Below are 27,599 nucleotides of genomic sequence, written 5' to 3' on the forward strand. Positions count from 1 at the left end.
AGAATGAGCTACAATCCAAAATTGTATTTTCAGTATAGATAACAAAGAACCCAAATTCAGTCACTTTCTGGTGGACAGAGCGCTCAGTAAAGAGCAGAGGATGGCAGGGGGAAAGAAAGTGAAATGCTTCACCGGTTTAGATTTCAAAATCTGCAGTCCACGCCCACCACCTAGCAGTCCAATCTTGTAACATCACTAAGCCTCAGCTTCCTCCACTGTGGAGTGGGAATACATTACTACTCATCAAACTGTCACACAGACCATATGATCATCTATAAGTGGCTACTAACACAGTGCCAAGCAGAGCACCTAGCACAGAGGAGAGACTAAGGCTTCTGAGTATACAAAGTGCTCAAGATCATTTGCCTATTTCTATTCCATATCAGAAAAAAAAAAAAGTTTCTTGTATGCTTCTCCCATGTTGCTAAGTCAGCAAAATCTATATATGCCACAAATCTAGTCACCTCTATTCATTTACACAGATGATACCTAGTATGGCTTTTTGAAATCCACACGTACCCACAGCACTTGGTTGTAATTTCAAATTTTGACTGTGTTTCACTGCTAAATCTACATTCACTGAAGTATCTAGTATTATTATTTTTAATATCATCAGAATGACTACAAAGTCCAATTCAAAAAGCTCTAACTTTGAAGCAGTGAAAATGTTTTATTAAGGTTTCACTTATGGAAATTAAAATCACAGGAGACTGTTGAATCTTCAATAACATTAAAAGGCAATTTCAACTCCTGACATTCTGTTTGCTTTATGCAGGGTACTATCTATAAAGAGTTAAGGAACAAATTAACATTTTTACAAAAGCACAAATTTAAACTTTCCTCATTATATTAACAATATTCCACTACAAGGTTGTACAAAGTTGTAGGTCACTTTGATAGATAATAATTAAAAACTGGTAACATAAGGGTATTAAAGTACATTTGGCTTGTTTTTCAGGCAGAGCACACAAAAGAAGACTAAAGAAAGCTGTGGCCAAAATGAATTGCAAGAAGGATTTCTTTTCTTAGTGATACTACATGTAGTTCTAAACAGACAGCTTCTTCAACCTAACCTAGTAATACAACTGATAATCTTTTTTTTTTTTTTTTTGTAGTTAGAGATGGAAACTATGCCTTTATTTTGTTTATTTTTATGTGGTGCAATTCACACATGCTAGGCAAGTGCTCTGCCACTGAGCTACAGCCCCAGTCCACAACTGATAATACTAATTGATGTAGTACATTTCTTGAAATTTTATTGAAATCTAAAATAAATGAAACATCAGGAAAAAGAAAAAAATTTGACCTTGCCCAAAGATTGAACTCAAAACATCATTTAAGTGTGTAAGTGTTGCTAGTACAAATATCCTACAGCATAAATGTTGAAGTAAAAGTACCACAGGTAAAAATCAGAAGAGCATTTGATTAATATTTTCATCAATATACTATTATACTTAACCCTTCAAATTCACTGTCTGAAGCAAGCTGTGCATTTCAGAGGTCTGGAAGCATCTTATTCTGTCTGCTTTTAGTATCTGCTCCTCTATGTCATAACTAAGTAACTTATTTTTTCCTTTGCAGTACTGGGAATGGAACGCAGGACTTCATGCTTGCTAGGCAAGTGCTCCACCACTGAACTACATCCCCAGCCCAGTTTGACTTTTAACTATGAGCTACCTCAAGTCCTTCTGCAAGTAAACAAACATTAATGAAATCTCAAATAACTCACTCTTTTGGAGCATAAAATGACACTTAAAGAAAGACTACCATGCTGACCTAGCCCCCAAATAAATCTTAAAAAGAGGCAGGATGGGGTAAAGGCCAGTGGTAGAATACTTGTCTAGCATCTGTGGAGCCCTAGGTTTGATTATTAGCTGTTAAGAAAGAGAGAGAGAGAGAGAGGGAGAGGGAGAGGGAGGAAGGGAGAGAGAGAGAGAAATTTTTTTTAAAAAGGCCTTAAGAGGCATGGAATTAAATATATACCTGCTAATGTGTTATAATGAATTCTTAATGATTCTTATAAAAAGATACATCCTCTGCTGATACAAGTTAAGAGAGCTAGCAGGGGCAAATACAAGGGGGTTTTGTTAAGGCCTGTTTTGTCATCCTATAGTGAGCACGTAATATGGTCAATAGAAGGATGTCACTGGCCCCAAAACATCACATTCACAATTTACTTATCAACACTTGGGTTTGAAAATATCTTGTTATGAAATGTAGACATCCTTCCAAAAGGCTATGATTACAAGTCATTTGCAACTTAGTATGAATTACTTTAATCAGATAATCATATTGCTTTTCCCCATGTAGGTGAGATTTTAGAAATAGAAATTTTGTTTAGAGGAGGTACAGAAGGGGAAAGATGTACAGATGGCCTTAGGCCTTAGCCTAAGCAACTCCATTTTAAAAACTCCACTTTGAAACCTGCAGTCTCACCAGGCATACCTACGGAGCCCTCCAATATGATCATCAGGCACATCCCTGACATAAACAAGTCACTTCTCCCGACCCTGACAAGCTCAGAGTGAAGTGTCTGTCATGTTGTCCTCACCCTGATAAGGGAGAGAGGCAAGAAAATCAGGGTGGGGAACACCAGACCAGATGCTTTAACCCCAGGGCAAATGATGTCACTGAGAAATCTGGGAGCAGCTGATAGGGATTGAAAGGGTAGTCAGAAGCCCCAAAATTTAGTAAAAGTGACGGAGCAAATGAACAAACATTCAGCCAGCTGAAACTGATGAGGACCTGGGCTGACATCCCAACTCTTCTCATTGTTTGCCTGATCCTCTGCATCTTCCTCACCACTCTCAAACTCTACAGCCACATCTTGAACCTGGTGAGAGCAGCAACTGCCTGTCAGCTCCGCCCCAGGAGAAGCCTACCTTGGTATCTGACCTGATCACCAAGGTCTGAGTGTGCATCTGCTGGACTTCAAGTCTAAGGCTTCAGACTTCTGATCTGACACTTGAGCTTAGCATGCAGAGGGAATGTCTGTCATGGACCTGTCATGATTAAGTGTGTTTGCGGTGCTTAGTACATCTAGAATTGTTTGCTGTGAATTGATTATGTTTATTGCAGTGCCTAGCATTAAGGATTGTCATTTTCTTGATTAAGAACCTCTAGAGTGAAATTGTATAGAGTGATTTGAATGAATAAAGCACTGAAAATGGCAGAAGCATGTGGACAATTCTTTATTTCTCCCCCTTGACTGCATAAGTCACACCTTTTACCCATCATGACAGGGGATAGCAGGGTAGAACATTTTTTTTTAAACTACAAAGAAGAAAATATGAAAATGCATGGAAGAAATTTTCAATTTCCCTAAGATTTGGAATCAGGCTTAACATGTTATGAAGTACGGAACACAGAAGCTAATCGCAAAAAAAAAAAACATTCTAGGAGAACTGTACTTAAACCCTGGCTGTTTCATTTATTGCTCTGTAATTTCAGGCAATAAATAATTTCCCTATCCCTAAATTTATTCTAATATTAAAAATACAAGCAAAAGCTACCTAAAATATTGAAAATATTTTTTCACATTACACACACTTTGTAAAAGTAAGTTTTTTCAAAGTATGGAAAAATACTGAAAAGAAATATATTAATTTTTTCCTTGAGTATATGAATTGTGGTGATTTCACCTCTTTTTTCCATTTTCCAATATTTATAAGATCAGTTAACTTCTATAATCAAATTAACATAAAAATTATAGAAAAGCTAAGCATGGTGGCACATGCCTATAATCTTAGCAGCTTGGGAGGTTGAGACAAGTGGATCACAAGTTCAAAGCCAGCCTCAGCAAAAGCGAGGTGCTAAGCAACTCAGTGAGACCCTGTCTCTAAATAAAGTACAAAATAGGGCTGAAAATGTGGCTCAGTGGTAGAGTGCACCAGAGTTCAATCCCCAGTACAAAAAAAAAAAAAAGCATACACACACACACATAGAGAGAGAGAGAAAAATGTATTATTTAACAATCTTAAATTGGTTTTGGTCTAGACAGGACACAAAAGGAAAGAGACAGACAGACAGGAAATCAACTTTAATTTCAATATATTCCAATATCTGGAATTGTAAATATAAATACATATTCTGTATAATCAAAAATTAAAACTATATTAATTGAATTCATTTCTAAATGAAATTTGATGCAAATGGTTTTATGAAATAAAGCATTTCTTAGTTACTGATAACATGAGAAACCAACAACTTAAAATAATGAAATCAGCACCATCATACTACATACAAATGATTAATATTTCTGGATGTAATGTCCTACACAATAATAAGAAGAAGAACTAATATTAAAAGGAAGAAAATTTTTGCTTAACAGAACTTGGGTTATTTAGATTCTTTCTGAACAGAGGTTTCTATTCCATCTAATGTTTCTTTCAAAAATTTAGACACGGGGCGAGGGTGTGGTTCAGTGGTAGAGTGTGAGTTTAGCATGTGTGAGGTCCTGGGTTCAATCCCCAGCACCAAATAAAAAAATAAAAGAAATTAAAATCTAGGCACAGAGGGAGAATTCTTTTAACAAGTGATAATATAACCTAAGTCAAAGGCTATCCTATAAAAATGACCCCACCATTTATTCACTGATTTATTCTTTTAACAAAAATGTACCAGACTCCTTCCAAATGCCAAGCACTTGATTAGGCATATGGCAGGAAGTGTTCACTGTTTACCCAACAACACCCCACTCCTCCCCAGTAAAAGAACTATGAGTTGTTGAAACACAGCTCTTCATTTCAGGGAGAGTAGGGTGCCAGAATTAGGGGAATAAATCATAACTGGCTTGAACAACAATAAGTATCTCATTGTCCCATGGTTACTGGCTACAAGGTGCTCCAGTTCTAGCTGATGACTTGTAAAGTATATATTATCATCTCATTATTCACAGACTCCATATTTGCAAATTTACCTACTGCTATAGTTTGGATCTTGAAAGCTCCCCCAAAGGTCCATGTGCTAAAGGATTGGTCCTGAGTGTGGTGCTACTGGGAAGCAGTAGAATCTTAAGAGAGGGAGGCCTTGAGGTCATTGGGGCATGCCCTTGAAGGGAATTGTGAGATCCCTGTTTCTGGCTTCTCTCCTTTACTTCCTGGCTCATGATGTGAAGAGGTTTGCTCCACCACACACTCTGCCATTGCCCAAAGCAATGAGATCAATCAATTATGGAGAGGAACTCCCAAAACTGTGAGCCAAAACAAACCTTCTCTCTTCACAAGTTAGTTATCTCAGGTATTTCATTTTAGTGACAGAGAGCAGACTAACTCACCTACTTATTCAATTTCATTTGTAATCCCCAAATCAATAATTTTATTTTTATCCCAAGAGTAGTCAGCACTTTTGCAGTCAGTCCTGGGCATGCATAGAAAGGCAAAAAATTTGAATCACCTGATGCATACATTCCCTTCTGAGGTCAAACAAGGTGACACTGTCTGCTTGTCTCAGCTTTCACACAGTAAAAAGTCCTTTCCACATTCCTCTGAGTACCACATTTTCCTCACTTTGGGGGATTCTGTTGCTTAATTCTGTGCTGATAGCCCCTAAACACAGTGCCACAGTGGTGTTTAGGGTTCTAAAGCATGAGAAGGTTGTGATGTACATTACAGAGGAAATACAGGGATTAAAAAAGCTTCATTCAGCTATGAGTTATAGTGTTGTCTGCCATGATTTCAGCATTAATGAGTCAACAATACAAGGTGTCTTTACAAAGAAACACACATAAAACAGGTTACGTATTGATCAGTTCACAATGTGTTCTGAGAAGAGGCTCGCAGGAACTTAAGTCAGTATATCTCCTAGGAGCAATGGTTTGGTATTGACTAATTCAGTTTTTGAGGTGACTTTATAAAATATAACTACTGAGAATAACCAGATTCAACTAGATTTCTAGCAAGAGATTTCTGATTCATTTCAACTTTCTCAGCACAGACAGCATGAGAATAAATGTCACCAGACAGAAAGGCTCTGTTACCTTAAATTGCCAGTCTCCAATTTTTGAAAAAGAAAAAAAGCATTAAGTATTTATTTAAGCCACTACAGTGCTAGTAATATATACAAAGATGTAACTAAATGGTGCTCCCTCCATTTCAGCAAATAGTATATACTACTGAAATAACACACGGAAGATGTTCTATTCTAGAATATCCAGGCATATGTATGCTGCTTATTATAAGTATGTTCTAGTGAAATACAGCAGTATATTAGCCTCACTTTTATTTCTGCCTTTTAAGGTTAATAGATTTGCAATAATAGGATATGACTAAAATATAATCCTTAATAAAGTTTCCACTTAATTTTATTATGTACTTTTAAACACAAATATGCTTACATTGTAAAAAAAATCCATTTGACATGTGATAATGTCTGACAAATATATTGCCTGATTCAGATACAAATATATATTCACGCATTTATTTTAATTTTAAAATACATTTTAATGTTAATTTGAATCACAACTTATCATTCCATATTGACAGAACTGATCCCTCGTCCATATTGATAGACATTAGGATTGATTAATATTTTAGTTCTTATTAAGCAATACTACAATGACACATACTTGCATTGTACACAAACAAATGTTTTCCAAAACCTTTTGGTCTCAGTCCAAACTTAAAAATTACTTAAGGATTCCAAAGAGATTTTATTTATATAGGTTATACTAACTGACATTTAATGTGTTAGAGAGTAAAATGAAGAAACCTCAAAAAGCTTAATTCATTTAAAATAATAATCTCATTACATGTTGGCATAAATATTTTTTTGTGATAACTGCATTTTCCAAAACAAAAGTTAGTGTATTGAGAGGCAATGCTTTATATTTTTGCAAATCTCTTTAAGCCTGGCTTAATAGAAGACAGATAAATTCTCATTGATGATTCTGTGTTCAATCTGATGCATTGAAGCTTTGTGGAAAACTCCACAATATACTCATGAGAAAATGAGAGTGAAAAAGGACAAAGAATACCAAAGCAGTTTAGGAAAATAGTTCTCACAAGATCCCAGGAAAGACCTCAGGGACATCCAGAGGTCACTGGGCCCCACTTTAACTCTGGTGCTTTAGAGTATGTACTCCTAAGAAGCAGAATCACTGTGTTGAAGAGAGGCACAGTTGAATAATTTTGTGTACTGACAAATGGTTCTCCAAAGTGGTTTTAGGAATTTATACTCCATAGCATATAATGAGGGCTGCCTTAAACCCATATCTTATCAACTCTTGACACTGTCAGTCATTCTATTTACTGCCAGTCTAAGGATGTGAAATGTTATCTCACTGAACTTCACTGGGCATTCCCCTGAGAGGTAGCCAGAGTTGGAGCATCTTTTCTTGTTCATTCAACACTCATGATTTCTCTTGTGCGAAGTGCCTGTAATATCATTTGTCCTTTATCTATTGAGTTTTCTCACCAAGTTGAATTCCTTGTTGAGGAAATGCTTTGTAAATTAATTTCTCTCAGACCATACCTGTATTTATTCCTCAACTAGTCAGTCCAAGAGAATATGGTACAGTAGTTAAATCATTGATAGTACAGCCAAATGGCCTGGAATTGATTTTCTGTTTGCCACTTAGTAGCTATAAGATACTAAGCAATTTAAATTCTCTAAACCACTGAAATGAAACAAGAATAAATAACAGTATAGGTCAAGTATCCCTTATTCAAAAATCCAAATTCTGAAATGCTCCAAAATCTGAAACTTTTTGAGGCCAAAAAGTTGCTCAGAATGGTTGAGATTTTGGATTTACAGATTAGGGATGCTCAACTGATAAAATTTATGCAAATATTAGAAAAACAGAAAAACTCTGAAATCTGAAACATTTCTAGTCTTGAGGATTTCAGGTAATGGGTAATCAATCAGAACTTTGTAACTTACATTGCTGTAATGAGAATTAAATAAAATATTAAAAACATTATTCTTGGTTCACAGAAAGCAATCAGTAAATATTACTCTCACTTTTATTATTTTTTAATTAAGATAGTTTTACAACAAACTCTCAAAGAAAGCTTCTAGATATTATTTGAATCATCTCTGTATTGGGTAGAAATATATTGAAATTCTAGAAATTTAAAATTTTATATTGTTTATAACCCTTGGAATGTTTTTCCCAGTTATTGTCTGGCCCTTCATATACCTAAGCCCTTTATACACATTAATATGAAAAATTACTGAATCAAAGTTCAATAATAATATAAGTGGAAGTTGTTTACTGAACTAGTAATGATATATAACTTATTATTAATTATTTTTTAATCAAAGAGAAATAACAATGAAACTAGTGTTTGAAGGAAATTCATTCATTGTACAAGTTTTGTTTTTTTGTTTTGTTTTTTTTTAATTTTTACCCCCTTTGGAAGGATGGGATACTGGGGATTGAACACAACAGCTCTCTACCACTGAGCTACATCTCTGGCCATTTTATTTTTTATTTTGAGATAGGGTCTCACTGAGTTGCTGAGTTTAGCCTTGAACTTAGGATCCTCCTACCTCAAATTCCTGAGTCACTGGGATTACAGGCATATGCCACCATGCCTGGTTAGTAGTACAAATTTTCAAAAATCAACATCCCCACCTAGTTAGAAAAATTTTATACATTTTTCTCTTATCTCAAAAAAAATCAGAAATAATATAATAGAGTAAGTATTTTTATTCTTCTACCTAAACCACAGAGAAGGCTAAGAAAATCTTAATACATCAACTTTCTGCTTTCCTGTACCTATTAGACTAGCATGAAAAGCATTTCAACACAGAAAGGAAAAAATAGACTAGTATGAAATGCATTTCAACACAGTAAGTTAGCTTACTCTTTTCAAGTAAGCTAACTCATTTCACTAAAAAGCAATTTCCTGTCTTATAGCTCATTTATAAAAATCCTCAGAAGATAGAAATTTGTAACTGATCAACCTTGACTAAACGAAAGAATCCTAAAAGCAATAATTTAAATTTTCCCCAGAGAAAATGAGAAAGAAACAAATTTTTTAAATGTCATTACTTAAAAATGATATGATAATTTAAATGGCAAATTCCAATTGTGTTTTAAAGATCTACTTGTGACTTTCACACCCTTCCCACTGTTGCTCTTTGTTTTACTGGGCCCATTAATATCATTAGAATCTTTTGCACCATGGGCCATGGCAGGTTCAGGGAATAAAGGGACCAATAAAACATAATTCTTATTACCAAGGATTGTTGAAGAGCTGGAGATGAACCTCAGTGGTGGAGGGCCTGCCTAGCATGCACAAGCTCTGGTTTCTATCTTAAGCACAAAAAAAAAAAAAAAAAAAAAAGGTGCTGATGCTACAACAATAACAGAGCAGCAGGAACAGCAATGATTATCACTAAGCACCTTTGTTGTTGTATCAGACACTGGGCTAGACACTTTTAACAGTAGTTGTTGTACAACAGGAGGAAGTTTGATATTGAGATATTAAAAATGATAGTTATTGGCAGTCATAAGTTCTAGGGTATGCCCCTGGGAAAAGGGAGCAAAGAAAAGATAAAGGCAAAGATAATTAAAAGTGGGGACAGAGAGGCCAAGTAGTAGGTGGATGTTCAATTCACTCAGAATGATTCCAGGAGTAATGATGATGGAAGAAAGAGTGCCACGAAGGTTAAGGAATACCTGGAGGTGAGGTGATGAGATATAGAGTGGCAAATGCTTCCAAGAAGCAAGCAGTTTATTTTTAAACCTTGATGCAATTGGGATATGTGAAAGAAGTGTGAAGACTTTTGAGCAACAAGATGAGGAGAACATTCCCAGAAGACCTTGAGGATTCAGTTTTTCCTTGAAACAGCATGTTTCAGAATGAAGAAGAAAGGATGAGTGGAAGAAGGGAGGGAGTTGAGAAAGTGAGTCAGAATGGAGGAGAAAGAGTCACATGGGGCTAAGATTCTAATAATGATGGATAACTTTGGATGTTACCTGATTCTGGAGAAATGAGCAATCTATTTGTGCTCATGAAATACCCTTAATGCAAATGATAGGTGCTATACTGAAAATATATGGCAACTCAAGAGTAGAAACAGCTACCAGAAATCAATTCATCTTAACTTATATCAAAAGAATAGATAAGAATCTGCTAAGTAAATAAGGTTAAGAGGAGAAAATAGCATTCCAGATAATAGGACAAGCATTTAAGATGTACAGAAGCTGGGCCAAATACTTTGGCCCACACCTGCAGTCCCAGCACTTGAAAGGGTCAGGTAAGAGAATCACTTGATCCCAGGAGTTTAAGGCCAAAATAATTTATACATGAAGTTCATAATAGCTTTATTCATAATAGTAAAGATGCAGAAACAACCAAGTATCCACCAATTGATAAAGGAGTGGAAGTGATATGATTTAGCCATACAATGGCCTATTACTCAGCCATAAAAGGAATGAAGTATTGTTACATGCTACACAATGGATGAACATTGAAAGTTTCATGCTAAGAGAAATTCAATTATAAAAGATCACATATTATATAATTCCATTGAAATGAAATATCCATAATATACAAATTCATAGAGAATATACATATTAGTGGTTTCTAGGGCTAGAGTGTAGAACATTTGAGGAAAAATGAAAATTGCTTATAATGTATTCAGAATTTCTTTGGAGGATGGTAAAAATGTTCTCAAATAGTTACAATGGCTGAGTGTGGTGGTGCACACCTGTAATCCTAGCAACTTGGGAAGCCGAGGCATGAGGACTGCAAGTTCAAAGCCATCCCCAGCAACTTAGCAAGGCCCCAAGCAGTTTAGTGAGGATGTTTCTCAAAATAAAAAATGAATAAAGGGCTAAGGATGTGGCTCAGTGGTAAAGTGCCTCTAGGTTTAATCCATAGTACTCCCCCCTCAACAGCAAAAACGAAAACATGGTTGCAATGATGGTTCCTCAATTCTCTGAATGTATTAAAAACTACTGAATTGTACTTTTTGTTTTGGTTGTTCTTTTTTTTTTTTTTTTTTTTTGTCATAATAGAAATGGAATCCAGAGAGCTTGGGCTGTAGCTCATTGGTAGAGCACCCACCTCACACATGTGAGGCACTGAGTTTGATCCTTAGCACCACATAAAAATAAATAAAGACATTATGTCCAACTACAACTAACTATATATATATATATATATATATATATATATATATGCATGCAAAAGGGGAGACAATTAAATACTCCGTTATTTTAACAACTGTAGATGATAAAACTATACATATATATATATATATATATATATATATATATTTTAAAGAAATGGAATCCAGAGCCTAGTACATGGTAGACAAGCACTCCACCACTGAGCTACATCCTCGCTCAGCCCATGAATTGCACACTTTAAATGGGTAAACTGTATTGCTTGTGAATTCCATCTCAAGCAGTACACAAAAAACAAAAAAAAAAAGAGTCAACAGTATTAGGTAGTTTCTCTAATTAATTCAGCTTTATTCTAATGTTTGAGAAGGAGAATGTTCAAAAGCCAAAAAAACTATATTCATCCTCAGCTAAAACAGACCTTTGCTGCCTTCACAAAGGGACAACAACAGAACGCCACACAATGGCTGAATCCCATCTCAACAGATTCTAAGCAGCCTCACTCCAGGCCTCTCCTCCTCTCCTGGCAATGGAGGTCAGTCTTCCCTTCACAACACTCTCCACCTTCTGCCTCTACAGTCACTAGAAAAGGAGTATTCATTTATGTCAGCAATGAAGAATAGTCAGAAAACAAACTGTACTTTAGGGAGTCCCAAGAAATCCTCTGAAACATAGTGAGATCTCTTAATTTTGTGTTAGAGATGAAAACATTTAGAAGAGTTAGTGAACCCAAAGTATTTATGTATGCAAAAGGGGAGACAATTAAATATTCCATTATTTTAACAATTGTAGATGATAAAACAAACATAGAATGGAAATAAAGTAACTAAAACCACTGGTAACAGAGTAGGAAAGAGAAAATTTATAAATATTTCTGTGTGAAGTATCATACACAAACTATAATCAAGTTGAAAAGAAGCTATGAAAATGTTCTTATACCATCAGGAAGACCGGTGAACTCAGACTGGTTGATCAATAGCCATATCTAAAATGGAATTATAGGCAATTACTATGGATATGAAGCAGTTTTGGTTTAAAAATATATTAACCACAATATATAAGTGACAAATCTTAATATATTACATATGACATAAAATAAAAACTGTCATGGGGCTGGGATTGTGGCTCAGCGGTAGAGCGCTCGCCTAGCACAGGCGGGACCCAAGTTCGATCCTCAGCACCACATAAAAATAAAAAGGCATTGTATTGTGTCCATTTACACCTAAAAAAATAAATATTTTTTAAAAAACTGTCATTTAGGTTAGAATATACTCACACTCTCACACACACACATATATACAATATTATATTATATCAAAATGAGCAAAAATAAATTAATCCAAAGAAGTAGAGGATCTACAATCAATCTAAATACTAAAAAAATAAAAATTGAGAGTCATCATTTTACATAAATTTATTTTTTTATAGATCTAATTTATTTCACCATTATGAAACTTCAAATTTAAAGTAACTAAGGTTTTAGTAAAGTTGATAGAGGGTGATATTAGTAGTTCCACCCCCTTATCCTCAAGGGATATGTTCTAAAACCTCAGTGGATGCCTGAAATCATAGATAGTTATAAACCCAAAACATTACACTGTTTTCACCTCTACATGAACACCTAGGGTATAATTTAATTCCTAAATTAGGTACAATAAAAGAATAATGATAAATAGAACAATTTAAATAATATTTTACAATAAAACTTATTTAAATATGGACTTTCTGTCAAAATATTGGACTATACTCATGTTTTCTTTTCTTGTAATGTATCACTTGAAGCCATTTTGGTATATCCAAATTGCCAGCATCACTACTCTTGCACTTTGGGATAATTGTTATGATTTAGATATAAATTTATCTCTCAAATGTTCATGTGTAGGATAATACAAGAAAGTTTAGAGGTGAAATTACTGTGTTATGACAGCCTTTACCTTATCAGTGTACTAATCCAGTTTAATGAATTAACTGGGTGGTAACTACAGGCAGGTAGAATATGGCTGAGGAGGAGGTGGGTCACTGAGGGCTATATTTTGAGGGCTATATTTTGTAAAGTTTGCCATGTCGTGAGCTGTTTTACTTCTCCACACCCTCCCACCATAATGTTCTGCCTGACCGCAAGCACCGAGCCATAGAGCTGGCTGTCTATGAACAGACACCTCTGAAACCATGAGCAACAAATAAACTTTTCTGCTCTAAAATTGTTCTTGTTAGGTCTCTTGGTGAAAAAGCTGACTCAAAATAGTCATTAAACAAAGTAAGGATTACTTGAACACAAGGACTGCGATACCATAATAGTGAATCTGATAACCAAGATGGCCTCTAAGTGACTAATGGGTGGATAGCATATACAACTTGGATACATTAGACAAAAGGATGATTCACATCCCAGGTGAGACAGAGCAGGATGGGAAAGGCTTAAGCATGCCACTCAGAATAGTATGTAACTTAAAACATTACTTGTTTATGACTAGAATTTTACTGTTAATATTTTCTTTTTTTTTTTTTTTTTTTTGAACACAAATTCTTTATTTTATTTTATTTATTTATATGTGGTGCTGAGGATCAAACCCAGGGCCTCACATATGCTAAGTGAGCGCTCTACCACTGAGCCACAACCCCAGCCCCCGAAATATTATTTCTTTTTTTTTTTTTTTTTTTTTTTTTTTATTGGTCGTTCATAACATTACATAGTTCTTAATACATCATATTACACGGTTTGATTCAAGTGGATTATGAACTCCCCCTTTTACCCCGTATACAAATTGCTGTATCACATCAGTTACCCTTCCATTGATTGACATATTGCCTTTCTAGTGTCTGATGTATTCTGCTGTCTGTCCTATTCTCTACTATCCCCCCTCCCCTCCCCTTCCCTCCCCTCCACCCCTCCCCTTTTCTCTCTCTACCCCTTTTACTGTAAATCATTTCTTCCATTTGTATTATCTTGTCTTACCCCTCCTTTCCTCTTATATGACATTTTGTATCACCCTGAGGATCGCCTTCCATTTCCATGCACTTTCCCTTCTCACTCCCTTTCCCTCCCACCTCTCATCCCTGTTTAATGTAAATATTCTTCTCAAGCTCTTCGTCCCTACCCTGTCCTTGTTAACTCCCCTTATATCAAAGGAGTCATTTGGTATTTGTTTTTTAAAGATTGACTAGCTTCACTTAGCATAATCTGCTCTAATGCCATCCATTTCCCTCCAAATTCTATGATTTTGTCATTTTTTAATGCAGAATAATACTCCATTGTATATAAATGCCACATTTTTTTTATCCATTCATCTATTGAAGGGCATCTAGGCTGGTTCCACAGTCTTGCTATCGTGAATTGAGCTGCTATGAACATCGATGTAGCAGTGTCCCTGTAGCATGCTCTTGTTAGGGCTTTAGGGAATAGACCGAGAAGGGGAATAGCTGGGTCAAATGGTGGTTCCATTCCCAGCTTTCCGAGAAATCTCCATACTGCTTTCCAAATTGGCTGCACCAATTTGCAGTCCCACCAGCAATGAACAAGAGTGCCCTTTTCCCCGCATCCTCTCCAGCACTTATTGTTGTTTGACTTCCTAATAGCTGCCAGACTTACTGGAGTGAGATGGTATCTTAGGGTAGTTTTGATTTGCATTTCTCTGACTGCTAGCGATGGTGAGCATTTTTTCATGTACTTGTTGATTGATTGTATGTCCTCCTCTGAGAAGTGTCTGTTCAGGTCCTTGGCCCATTTATTGATTGGGTTATTTGTTATCTTATTGTCTAATTTTTTGAGTTCTTTGTATATTCTGGTTATTAGGGCTCTATCTGAAGTGTGTGGAGTAAAGATTTGTTCCCAGGATGTAGGCTCCCTGTTTATCTCTCTTATTGTTTCTTTTGCTGAGAAAAAACTTTTTAGTTTGAGTAAGTCCCATTTGTTGATTCTATTTGTTAACTCTAGCGCTATGGGTGTCCTATTGAGGAATTTGGAGCCCGATCCCACAGCGTGTAGATCATAACCAACTTTTTCTTCTATCAGATGCCGTGTCTCTGATTTAATATCAAGCTCCTTGATCCATTTTGAGTTAACTTTTGTGCACGGCGAGAGATAGGGATTCAGATTCATTTTGGTGCAAATGGATTTCCAGTTTTCCCAGCACCATTTGTTGAAGATGCTATCCTTCCTCCATTGCATGCTTTTAGCCCCTTTATCAAATATAAGATAGTTGTAGTTTTGTGGATTGGTTACTGTGTCCTCTATTCTGTACCATTGGTCCACCCGCCTGTTTTGGTACCAGTACCATGCTGTTTTTGTTACTATTGCTCTGTAGTATAGTTTGAAGTCTGGTATCGCTATACCGCCTGATTCACACTTCCTGCTTAGTATTGTTTTTGCTATTCTGGGTCTTTTATTATTCCATATGAATTTCATGATTCTTTTATCTATTTCTACAAGATATGCTGTTGGGATTTTGATTGGCATTGCATTGAACTTATAGAGAACTTTTGGTAATATCGCCATTTTGATGATGTTAGTTCTGCCTATCCATGAGCAGGGTATATTTTTCCATCTTCTAAGGTCTTCTTCTATGTCTTTCTTTAGGGTTCTGTAATTTTCATTGTATAAATCTTTCACCTCTTTTGTTAGGTTGATTCCCAAGTATTTTATTTTTTGGGGGGATATTGTGAATGGAGTAGTTGTCCTCATTTCCGTTTCAGAGGATTTGTCGCTGATATACAGGAATGCCTTTGATTTATGCGTGTTGATCTTATATCCTGCCACTTTGCTGAATTCATTTATTAGCTCTAATAGCTTCTTTGTAGACCCTTTTGGGTCTGCTAGGTATAGAATCATATCATCTGCAAATAGTGATAATTTAAGTTCTTCTTTTCCTATTTTTATGCCTTTAATTTCTTTTGTCTGTCTAATTGCTCTAGCCAGTGTTTCGAGGACTATGTTGAACAGAAGTGGTGAGAGAGGGCATCCCTGTCTTGTACCAGATCTTAGAGGGAATGCCTTCAATTTTTCTCCATTCAGAATGATGCTGGCCTGTGGCTTATCATAGATTGCTTTTACAATGTTGAGGTATGATCCTGTTATCCCTAATTTTTCTAGCGTTTTGAACATAAAGGGATGCTGTACTTTGTCGAATGCTTTTTCTGCATCTATCGAGATGATCATATGGTTCTTGTCTTTAAGTCTATTGATGTGGTGAATAACATTTATTGATTTCCGTATATTAAACCAGCCTTGCATCCCAGGGATGAATCCTACTTGATCATGATGTATAATTTTTTTGATATGTATTTGAATCCGATTCGCCAGAATTTTATTGAGGATTTTTGCGTCAAGGTTCATTAGAGATATTGGTCTGTAGTTTTCCTTCTTTGAAGTGTCTTTGTCTGGTTTCGGAATCAGGGTGATGTTGGCCTCGTAGAATGAATTTGGAAGTTCTCCCTCTTTTTCTATTTCCTGAAATAGCTTGAAAAGTATTGGTGTTAGTTCCTCTTTAAAGGTTTTGTAAAACTCTGCTGTATACCCATCCGGTCCTGGGCTTTTCTTAGTTGGTAGTCTTTTGATGGTTTCTTCTATTTCCTCTATTGTTATTGGTCTGTTTAGGTTGTCTATATCCTCCTGGCTCAATCTGGGCAGATCATAGGACTCAAGGAATTTATCTATGCCTTCAGTATCTTCTATTTTATTGGAGTATAAGGATTCAAAGTAATTTCTTATTATCTTCTGTATTTCTGAAGTGTCTGTTGTGATATTGCCTTTTTCATCCCGTATGCTAGTAATTTGGGTTCTCTCTCTTCTTCTCTTCGTTAGCATGGCTAAGGGTCTGTCAATTTTATTTATTTTTTCAAAGAACCAGCTTTTAGTTTTGTCAATTTTTTCAATTGTTTCTTTTGTTTCAATTTCATTAATTTCAGCTCTGATTTTAATTATTTCTTGCCTTCTACTTCTTTTGCTGTTGTTTTGCTCTTCTTTTTCTAGGATTTTGAGATGAAGTATGAGATCATTTATTTGTTGGTTTTTTCTTTTTTTGAGGAATGAACTCCAAGCAATGAATTTTCCTCTTAGAACTGCTTTCAATGTGTCCCATAGATTCCGATATGTTGTGTCTGTGTTTTCATGGAACTCTAGGAATTTTTTAATTTCCTCCTTGATGTCTTCTAAAACCCATTGATCACTCAGCAACCTATTGTTCATTCTCCAGGTGATGCTTGATTTTTCCTTTCTTCTTTTATCATTGATTTTCAGTTTCATTCCATTATGATCAGATAAGATGCATGGTATTATCTCTACCCCTTTGTATTGTCTAAGAGTTGCCCTGTGACATAGTATATGGTCTATTTTTGAGAAGGTTCCATGTGCTGCTGAGAAAAAAGTGTAGCTACTTGATGTTGGGTGGTATAGTCTATATATGTCAATTAAGTCTAGGTTGTTAATTGTGTTATTGAGTTCTATAGTTTCCTTATTTAACTTTTGTTTGGAAGATCTGTCCAGTGGTGAGAGAGGTGTGTTGAAGTCTCCCATGATTATTGTATGTTGGTCTATTAGACTCTTGAACTTGAGAAGAGTTTGCTTGATGAACACAGCTGCACCATTATTTGGGGCATATATATTTATGATTGTTATGTCTTGTTGGTGTATGGTTCCCTTGAGCAGTATGAAGTGTCCTTCTATATCCCTTTTGATTAGCTTTGGCTTGAAATCTATTTTATTAGATATGAGTATGGACACTCCTGCTTGTTTCCGCGGTCCATATGAGTGATATGATTTTTCCCAACCTTTCACCTTCAGTCTATGTATATCTTTTCCTATCAAATGCATCTCCTGTAGACAGCATATTGTTGGGTCTTGTTTTTTGATCCATTCTACTAGCCTGTGTCTCTTAATTGGTGAGTTTAAGCCATTAACATTTAGGGTTATTATTGAGATATGGTTTGTTCTTCTATCCATATTTGTTTATTGATGTTACTAAACCTGATTTGTTATCCTCTTTGACTACTTTCCCCCCTTTACTGTCCTACCTCCCATTGTTGGTTTTCAAAGTTATTTTCCATTTCCTCTTCCTGTAATGTTTTGCCAAGGATTTTTTGAAGAGATGGTTTTCTAGCTGCGAATTCTTTTAACTTTTGTTTATCGTGGAAGGTTTTAATTTCATCTTCTAATCTGAAGCTTAATTTCGCCGGATACACGATTCTTGGTTGGAACCCATTTTCTTTCAGTGTTTGAAATATGTTATTCCAGGATCTTCTAGCTTTCAGAGTCTGTGTTGAGAGATCAGCTGTTATCCTGATTGGTTTACCCCTAAATGTAATCTGCTTTCTTTCTCTTGCAGCTTTTAAAATTCTCTCCTTATTCTGTATGTTGGACATTTTCATTATAATGTGTCTAGGTGTGGATCTCTTAAGATTTTGCACATTCGGCGTCCTGTAGGCTTCTAGGATTTGGGATTCTGTCTCATTCTTCAAGTCTGGGAAGTTTTCTCGTATTATTTCACTGAAAAGACTTTTTATTCCTTTGGTTTGGAGCTCTGTGCCTTCCTGTATCCCAATGACTCTTAAATTTGGTCTTTTGATATTATCCCATAATTCTTGGATGTTCTGCTCATGGTTTCTTAGCAGACTTGCTGAGCTGTCTATGTTCTTTTCCAGTTGAAATACTTTGTCTTCATTGTCTGATGTTCTCTCTTCTAAGTGATCTACTCTGCTGGTAGTATTCTCAATTGAGTTTTTAAGTTGGTTTATAGCTTCCTGCATTTCTAGAATTTCTATTTGTTTGTTTTTTATTACCTCTATCTCCCTGTGAAATTGATCTTTTACTTCCTGGATTTGTTTGTCAATGTGATCTTTCATTGTCTGATTTTGCTGTCTCATGTCTTCCTTGAGACTCCAGATCATCTGAAGCATATAAATCCTGATCTCTTTATCTGACATTCCATCTGTTGCAGCTATTACCTCTTCTAAAGTTGAGTTGACCTGCATTGCTTGTGGTCCTTTCTTTCCTTGTCTTTTCATACTGCTGACGTTTCTTTCTGCTTGGTGCCACTGTTGTGTTTTTGAAATTTACCCCCTATTTATTTATGTTGCTCTTGTATAGTTGGGAAGTCTCCCTTGCAGGGCGGGTATTGGCTGTGCTCCTCCTCTAATTATGGTGGTCTGTCTACCCCGCTGATCGGTCGCAGGTCTGCCCCCGCTGCGGGCACGGGTGGTGGCTTTGCTCTGCCCCCACTCCAATTGTGGTAACTTAACTACCACGCCCTGGGATCGTTGGTCCTGATCTGGATGTGGGTGGCGGCTCAGCTGGGCCCCCCGCTCCAATTGGTGTGACGAGTCTACCGCGCTGGCAGACCTCTAGGCCGGTGGGTCGCAGTTCTGCACAGCCCCCACTCCCAATGGGGGTACCTAACTACCTCTCCAACGGGTCGCTGAGCCCCCTCCGGACCCGGGCGGCGACCCTGCTCCACCCCCACTCCAACCAGTGTGACGCGACTGCCTCGGTGTTACGTGTCCACCCCGCTGGCAAGCTACCTGGCCTGTCTTGCCAGTTGGCGGCAGGTCTGCCTGCCCTGCTTGCTCGGATGGCAGCTCCGCAAAGCCCCTACTCCAAATGAGGTTACTTGGCTGCTGCGCCGCGGAATCGCTGGTCCTATTCTATGCGTGGGCGGCTGCTCTCTTCAGCCCCAGCTGCGTTTGGGGTGTCATGGCACCACGCCGGCGGGTCACTTGGACTGCTCTGGGCGCAGGAGGAAGATCCACTCTGTCCCTACAACACCCCGCCGGACCCTGATTGAGAAGCAGTCACCGCCGGTTCCCTAGCCTTGGGCCAAAGCAGCTTAGGTAGCCGGAACCCCGCCTCTCCGATCTGATACACTCTCCGCTGGGAGCTGGCTCCAGGGAGCGACCCCACGGGTTCCCCAGCCCCAGGCCAAAACTGTTCCGGGAGTCAGAACCCAGTCGCCCCAAGCTCAGCGCACGCTCCACTTGGAGCTGGCCTCCGCCGGCAGTCTCCGCAGTTTCCTCAGACCTGGGCCAGGTTAGCCCCGGGAACCCGAATCCAGCTGCTCAGTGCCCGGCGCACGCCTTGCCAGGCACGAGCCTCTAGGAGTATTCTCCACAAGAACCCCCGCCCCGAGCCTGAGCAGAAAATCTGTCTGCTAGAAGCAGGCAAATACCAGCCTGATATCACCTGTTCGTAGTTGAATGGGCTGAGATCAGTAGAACACGGGGATGATTACATCATCTCTCCGAAATGGCGGCTGCTGTTCTCCACTGTGGTCCGACCGGTGTCTGGAGCCAAACTGGGCCTCTTCTCTCCTCTGTTTCAAAGCCGGAACTCAGCGCTAAGGGCTCCGATGTACCACAGGCGGGAGCCCCCCCGGATCCGTATCGCTGTTCCCTGCTCCGGCACCCTGCCGCTCCCCAGCACGCGCCACAGACTCCAGCCTCCGGGCGATCACCTGTCAGGCTATGCGACCCTCCGTGCGGGGAAATGGAGCTCTCAGAGCCGAACTTCGCACGATGGAAATCTGTCCACTAGATTCTGGAGCACCTCAATTTCACTTGAACTTCCCAAAGATATCCTTCAGCCGTTTTGCATCGTCTTTCTCCCCTACTGTTAATATTTTCAAACCATGTTTAACTATAACTGAAAACTGCAGAAAGCAAAACCACAGATAAGGGTAAACTCCTTTATAGCTTAGGAATAGTGGCATTTAAAAATATCTAGGTTAAAAGATGACAGGTACAAAGGGGCTTTCAGTTACCTAAGAAAGAATCCTGACTGAGGGGGAAAAAGCAAGAATGAAGGTTAAAGTGTGCTACAGAGTCATGAAAATAGTGCTGTTGGGACTACAGACAGTGTATCAAATATTTACTATTTTCTTAATAACTTATAACCCCTAAATATTTCAAACTGATTTTTAAGGTCACATCTCCTCCCCCTCAGTGAAGCAATTTTATATCAAAGTTTCAAGTAAAAAGGAAAATGCTTTTAAAATGTATTTTACAGTGAATTTTTCAAAGTACCTCAGTCTTTCCCAGAAGACAGCTGCCATAAGATCTTGAATTGTTTAATATTTAAGTTTATTGATAAACTAAAGCAAGTCACAGAGGAGTCCTCCCTCAGAGGACACTATTTCACTGAGTTATATTTAGTGACTTACTATTCATTACCTCACTACCTCTAAGTATGGACCCATTTCTTTTTTTTTTTTTCAATTGCTATATGGCCAAGTAATTAACAGGTGCTCTATAAATATTCGGTAAATGGATAAATAATTCCAACAACTCAGTCTTTCTTTATAAGAAAGCCCATGTAGCTTACATAAAGAAAGCCCATGTAGCTTTACATAATAAACTGTCATTCACATAGTCAACCCTCTTTCCTCATTGAGAACCTTGCCAATACCTTACACCAGTCACAGGAGAAAATGACTGTAGATGCAAGAGCAAAACTCGAAGCTCATATCTCAGCTGAATAAAATAGCACTATGGAAAGTTATTTTCAGTTCCTCAAAGTTCATAACGGGTATATAAGAGATCATCATTCAGTCCAATCCCAGAAAGACCCCTACACACAAATCCCAGTCATTGGTCTCCTCATTCCACTCAACTTTCCTCTGGACCTTGTGCATGTGTATTCCTGTTGGCTAATCTATCAAAGTTAAGAAAATCCTGCTTCTTTCCTAGGCCAGAGGAAATTTCAACACCTCTTCTTCTCTTGCCCTGTCACGTGTTACAAGCTTTACTCTCAATGTTGGTATCTACAAAACATAAAAAGGAAAGCAAAGACATAGCAGAAAAATCCATGGTCCAGGGAAAGATAATAGCATTAAACAAAGTTAAATGATCTGGAATTGCGGGTAGGACCGATGTTGGAAAGTAAACATGTGGGAGTGCCTGCAGGCATTCAATAGGATAACCCGATAAAGAAGGTGATGTCAAAAAGAGATGAATGGAAAACATACAATGTGTTTTCACTATATAGGTATCTCAAATAATGCATTTTCTTCTGGGTAAAATATAAAATGAAATATATCTATTTGGACCAATATTATACTATGGATCCCTGAAAGATAATAATCTTCCAGGTGTCTTTTTTCTCTCAGGCTAGATAATGTGTGTTTTCATCTTTCTCTCAGGTCAGGTCTCATAACCTTCCAAGTTCATGCCATATATAAGTTGAGAATGAATTTTAAAAAATGAATCCCTGTAATGTTCTAGGCAAAGATAACCATTTCAGAAAGAAAATAAAACTGAAGAACAAGATAATACTACACTTAATGTAGTCTTTTACGTGTGTGTGTATGTGTGTGTGTGTGTGTGTATGTGTATATCAATAAAAACAATCACCAATTTCTATCATTAAGAAACCATGGTGGAGCTGGGATTGTGCCTAGCATGTGCAGGGAGCTGGGTTCGATCCTCAGCATCACATAAAAATAAATTAATAAATAAATAAAATAAAGGTAAAAAAAGAAACCATGGTTTAGAAAATAAATTAAAATTTAAAACATATTTTAAAAGTTCAGGAATAGAAGACTAAATCAGGTAACTGATACTCCCAGGTATTAGCTGTCAAAAGATATTATTTGTAGTAAATATATAAAGCTCATTTTCTTTCCCACCAAAGAAATAATTCAGTTGTGAGACATTATACACTTTTGCCCATGACACAGGATGATTAAAACTTGATGAAATTTCTAATAATAAATATTTAATTTACTCATTAAAAAAAGTAAATAACATTCTGCAGGGCAAAGCTTAGGTATTTTCTGTCTTGTCATATTATTAGATAAAATCTTACAAAGCTAGGTTTCTTTCATGTGCTCAAATATTGAAAATTTATCTTTTCTCTTCAAAAATGCCTTTCAAAATGAATTTAAGAGGTTAATTATTTAAATTCTGTGTATAAACACAATACCTAAAGTTTACAAAATGATCACAGTAAATAAGAACCAAAAAAAACATTTGAGACAGAGAACCACAGTTTACAAATTTCTTGAATGTTTCCATTTATGCTTATCATTTAAAACTCACCGGGTACTATAAGCCTTAAAGCATTTTATTTTTTAAAAAGTATTTGATAAATATTAAGAGGTTAATGCCTTATTGCAATTGTTTTCATTTCAAAATTTTGTATATTGAATTAAGTCATGTTCCTTGGAAAGAAAGGAGTTAGCCTCAATACTTAAATACTGGAAATGTTTTCCATAATGGAAAAGAAAAAGAACAACCTGAGTAAAAAGATTCAATAGAGAATGCTGCACAAATAACAAGCCCCTCCTAACAGTATACAGTATTGTCCTTAAAAAGAAATGAAATAAGACATGGACCAGTAGATAAAGGACTTGAGTAGAACTGTGCTTCCCAAATTATTTGAGAAACTTATTAAAAACACAGATTCTAATTCAGTAGATCTAGAGTGGGGCTTTTCTGTATTTCAAATAAGTTTCCTGGTGATACTGATGCCTCTTGTCCATGGATCACATTTTAAGTAGAAAGGCAGAAGAATATGTGCATCTTTTCAAGGGGTACTAAAGTCCAGTGCCTAAAGACTACCAGTTAGGTTTATGAACTTGCTGCAAAAAAGAAAAGTACACACCATGGGAAACTGGGCATTTCCATAAGACAGAGTGAACTTGCCTTTGGGCTTGTGCATGTGCTATGTTATAAGACAGGTAAAGAAAATGGAAGTACTGCCTTCAGCGCAAAGATAGCATTTGTCTGGATGCACAGTGGGCATCTTTTTCCAAGGCAGGGTGCCGAACCAGTCTCCCAGCAATGTCCATGGCCTTTGTACCTAACTGGATGAGGGGCAAGACAGAAGTCAATCAAGAGACTATCCAGTAGCTCCTGGAGGAGAATGACCAGCTGATCTGCTGTATCGTGGACTATCAGAAGAAGGGTTGAGCAAACGAGTGTGTTGAGTACCAGCATGTGTTACACAGAAATCTCATTTAGCTACCATCGCAGATGTCAGCCCATCCAGTACTTCAAAAGCAATTGGAATGATCTTTCAGTTGTAGGGACTAATTGAATGTAATCTAGCTCCTATAAAACGGAGATAGGATCTTCACACCCACTCAACTGCTTAAAATATGAAACTTCTATGGTTCTTTTTAAAATGTGGAAATGTAAAGAAAGCTACTAGCTTAACTATATTCTCAATGTAAATATTTATTTTAATAATTAATCAGATCCCCCAGAAAGTAGACCCCAGGTATCCTCTTTCCTGAAATGGGAGTATGTTTGGATAACAAAGACATCATGGGTATCTTTAAGACTACTCTTTAGTTTCAGCCTGAAGAGGAAACTGAGTAGGTGTTGGAGGATCAGCAGGAATTGCTGAGACTTCTGACTGAGCCTTTGCCAAACGGATACAGTATCTGTGTGCTCCCATCCAGTTTGTAAATGTGTTCCCCTTGATGGCTTTTCTCTTCTTGGGTTACTTTGAAATAAAGCTTGCTTTTCCATAAAAGAACAATATAAAGGTAGAGATGTTTCCATATAACAAGTGTTATATTTGGTTGTCTCAAAAATTATAAGGGCTTAATAACCATAAGGTATATAACAATACTACTGTTATGTGTTGTCAATAAAATTAATAGTGATTCTTCAGTTATTATCTAGTATTATTTGATAATAAATGATGTATAATTTTCTTTATCACAAAAAAAATAAAAGAAAATGGAAGTTCTCTGGATTTATTGTCAGAAACCAAAGATTATTTGTTAAATGGACATTTTAATCATTTTTATCTAGGAGGCAGAAGAAATAAAGAGATGCTAGAGTTGATAAAGAAGCAATGATGGCACACCTTGAAGTTCCAGCTACTTGGAAGGTTGAGACAGGAGGCTCCCTTGAATCCAAGGAGTTCAAGGCCAGCCTGAGTTCCAGAAATATAGTAAGACTACTATCTTTAAAAAAAAAAAAAGTAAGATAATTGTCATTCACTTTTATTCCTAAGCAGGCCACATAAGAGCTGAAACTGACCCAGGAACAACAAATACTGTCTCCTACCCCATGCTCACTACCAACAATAGGTTGAATTGGTGAAACAGTGGGAACACCTGACCACATTATTATACAGGTCCCCATTCTCCTTCTGTATGATGTGAATACCATATACTCTAATGGTCTGTCATCAAAAAGACCAACCACTTTGTGGACAGACATGAAAGCAGAGCTGTGCAATGAGAAGAGTCTTTCAGGTATGAACCAGAAAATTAATATCCTTTCAAGGCACTAACTATGCATGGATGGCATGTGACTCTCAAGGACCCAGAAGGAAAGCAGAAGAGAGCAGAGCAAGTACACTGGCTTGTACACAGCTACAAGCAGTGCTCAGAAATGACCCATGAACACTTTCAGCAATTAGAAGCAGCCTTCACATGAAAAGAATTCTCTGAATAAATATCCACAGATACCATAAACATTGCATAAGACAATCTGTTGCAACATATGGTATACAGTACAAGCTTCACACTCAACAGTGAGAATCCTGGCTTCACATATACTGTCAGGATAATTTAGTTAACTTTTCTGGCTCCAGACTCCTTTTCTGGAATATGCAGGCAATATATCGAACTTCATTTTAAAGAGTAAAGGAAATAGGGCTGGGGATGTGGCTCAGTTGCGGAGCGCTTGCCTGGCATGCACAAGGCACTGGATTCGATCCTCAGCACCGCATAAATGTAAAATAACAATATTGTGTCCACCTAAAACTAAAAAAATAAATATTAAAAAAAAGAGTAAAGGAAATAACGTATGCAAAACATTTAATGCAGCAAGTGGCCCCACAAATGGTCCTCTATAAATTTGAGGCAATTCTTATTCTTTTTCCAACATATTCTAAATAGCACTTAAAGTTAACATATTACTAAACCAGATCCAAAATGCCAGTTTAACATTTATTCATTCAACATATATGCTACTGTGGACCAGGCACTGTGTTTAAAAAGAAATGCAATGTTTTAAAAGGTACCTGACTTCCTAGAGTTTACAGTCTATCATAAAGAAAAACAATCTGACAATAAAAAGTTTTGAATGTTACCAGAAGACAGAGCAGGGGGACCAAAGGAAAAGCAGAAGTGTGGGACAAGGAAGCCTCCATGGAGGAAAAGATGAAGGAAAAGTTAGAGTTCTGGAGACTTCTAGTCTGGCTGTGAAGAGGGCAGTCATTCATTGCTATATGTGACAAGGGTAAAACTGGATAAAGTTATATTAAAAATAACACTTCAGAACACAGGAACAGAAACAGACAATAAATTGAATAGCAATTATTTTTGAAAATGAGTTAGAGGTTGAGATAAAAACAGTAGAAGTCTATGGGCAGCCTTCTTGCGCTGGGCTGCTTACAGCCTACACTGCCTCCATTTGGGATGTAAATTGCACTTTAACAAGCTTGGGGTTGTCCACAAAGGCCAGTATCTTTACTACTAAAAGGGATAGACCTGATTTGGGGTGAGGAGCAATACTTAAGTCTTTTCCAGCTGAAATAGCAAATAGGTTGGAGACAAACAGTGAAAAACTGTTTTTTTTTTTTTTTTTTTTTTTTGGTACTGGGGATTGAATCCAGGGGCACTTTTTATTTTTTATTTTGAGTCAGGCACTTACTTAGTTGCTTCAGGCCTTACTAAATTGCCAAAACAGGCCTCAAACTCCAGTCACTGGGATTATAGTCATGTACCACCACACCAAAAAAGAACAAATGGGAAAAAAAAAAAAAAACAGTATCTTTTCTACCCTAAGGTTACGGTTCAAGCTCAGGCAAGTAGCATATAAGCAAAAAATTAAATGGAAAGATACTAGAAATGAGACAGTCACAGAAAGAGCCAAAATATTCCTGGCTAAGAAAATGAGAAGCTAGGTTCAGTAGTAGGTGACAATAGTCCTAGGTATTTGGGAAGTTGATATAAGAGGATCACATGAGCCCAGGAGGTAGAGGTCAGCCTGAGAAACAGAGTGAGACCCTGTCTTTAAAAACAATATTGTCAAAATGGCCGTACTACCAAAAATGCTATACAGATTTAATGCACTTCCTATTAAAATTCCAATGACGTTCTTCATAGAAATAGAAAAAGCAGTATTAAAATTCATTTAGAAAAATGAGAGACCCAGAATAGCCAAAGTAATCCTTAGCAAGAAAAGTGAAGCAGGAGGCATCACAATACCAGACTTTAAATTATACTACAGAATTATAGTTACAAAAATAGCATAGTATTGGCACCAAAACAGGCATGAAGACCAATGGAATAGAAGACACAGAGGCAAACCAATGTGAATACAGTTGCCGCATACTAGAAAAGGGCATCAAAAATATACATTGGAGAAAAGATAGCCTCTTCAACAAACAGCATTTAGAAAACTGGAAATCCACAGGTAGCAGAATGAAATTTAATGCCTAACTCTTACCCTGCACAAAAGTCAACTCAAAGTGGATCAAAGACCTAGGCGTTAGACTGAAAACCCTGAACCTTCAAGAAGAAAATGTAGGCCCAACACTCCAACATGTCAGCTTAGGAACTGACTTCCTCCA

General features: G+C 37.1%; 1 protein-coding gene and 1 pseudogene across 1 annotated transcript in view; one reads left to right on the forward strand and one right to left on the reverse strand.

The window, feature by feature from the left end:
• Smyd3 (SET and MYND domain containing 3) overlaps positions 1 to 27,599 on the reverse strand; it is a 711,836-nt gene that overhangs the window by 558,146 nt on the left and 126,091 nt on the right. The gene's annotated exons all lie outside the window — the stretch shown is intronic.
• On the forward strand, positions 23,843 to 24,087 carry LOC113184134 (SS18-like protein 2 pseudogene; annotated as a pseudogene).

This window comes from Urocitellus parryii, chromosome 9 (assembly GCF_045843805.1).
Source record: "Urocitellus parryii isolate mUroPar1 chromosome 9, mUroPar1.hap1, whole genome shotgun sequence".
Lineage (NCBI taxonomy): Eukaryota > Metazoa > Chordata > Mammalia > Rodentia > Sciuridae > Urocitellus > Urocitellus parryii.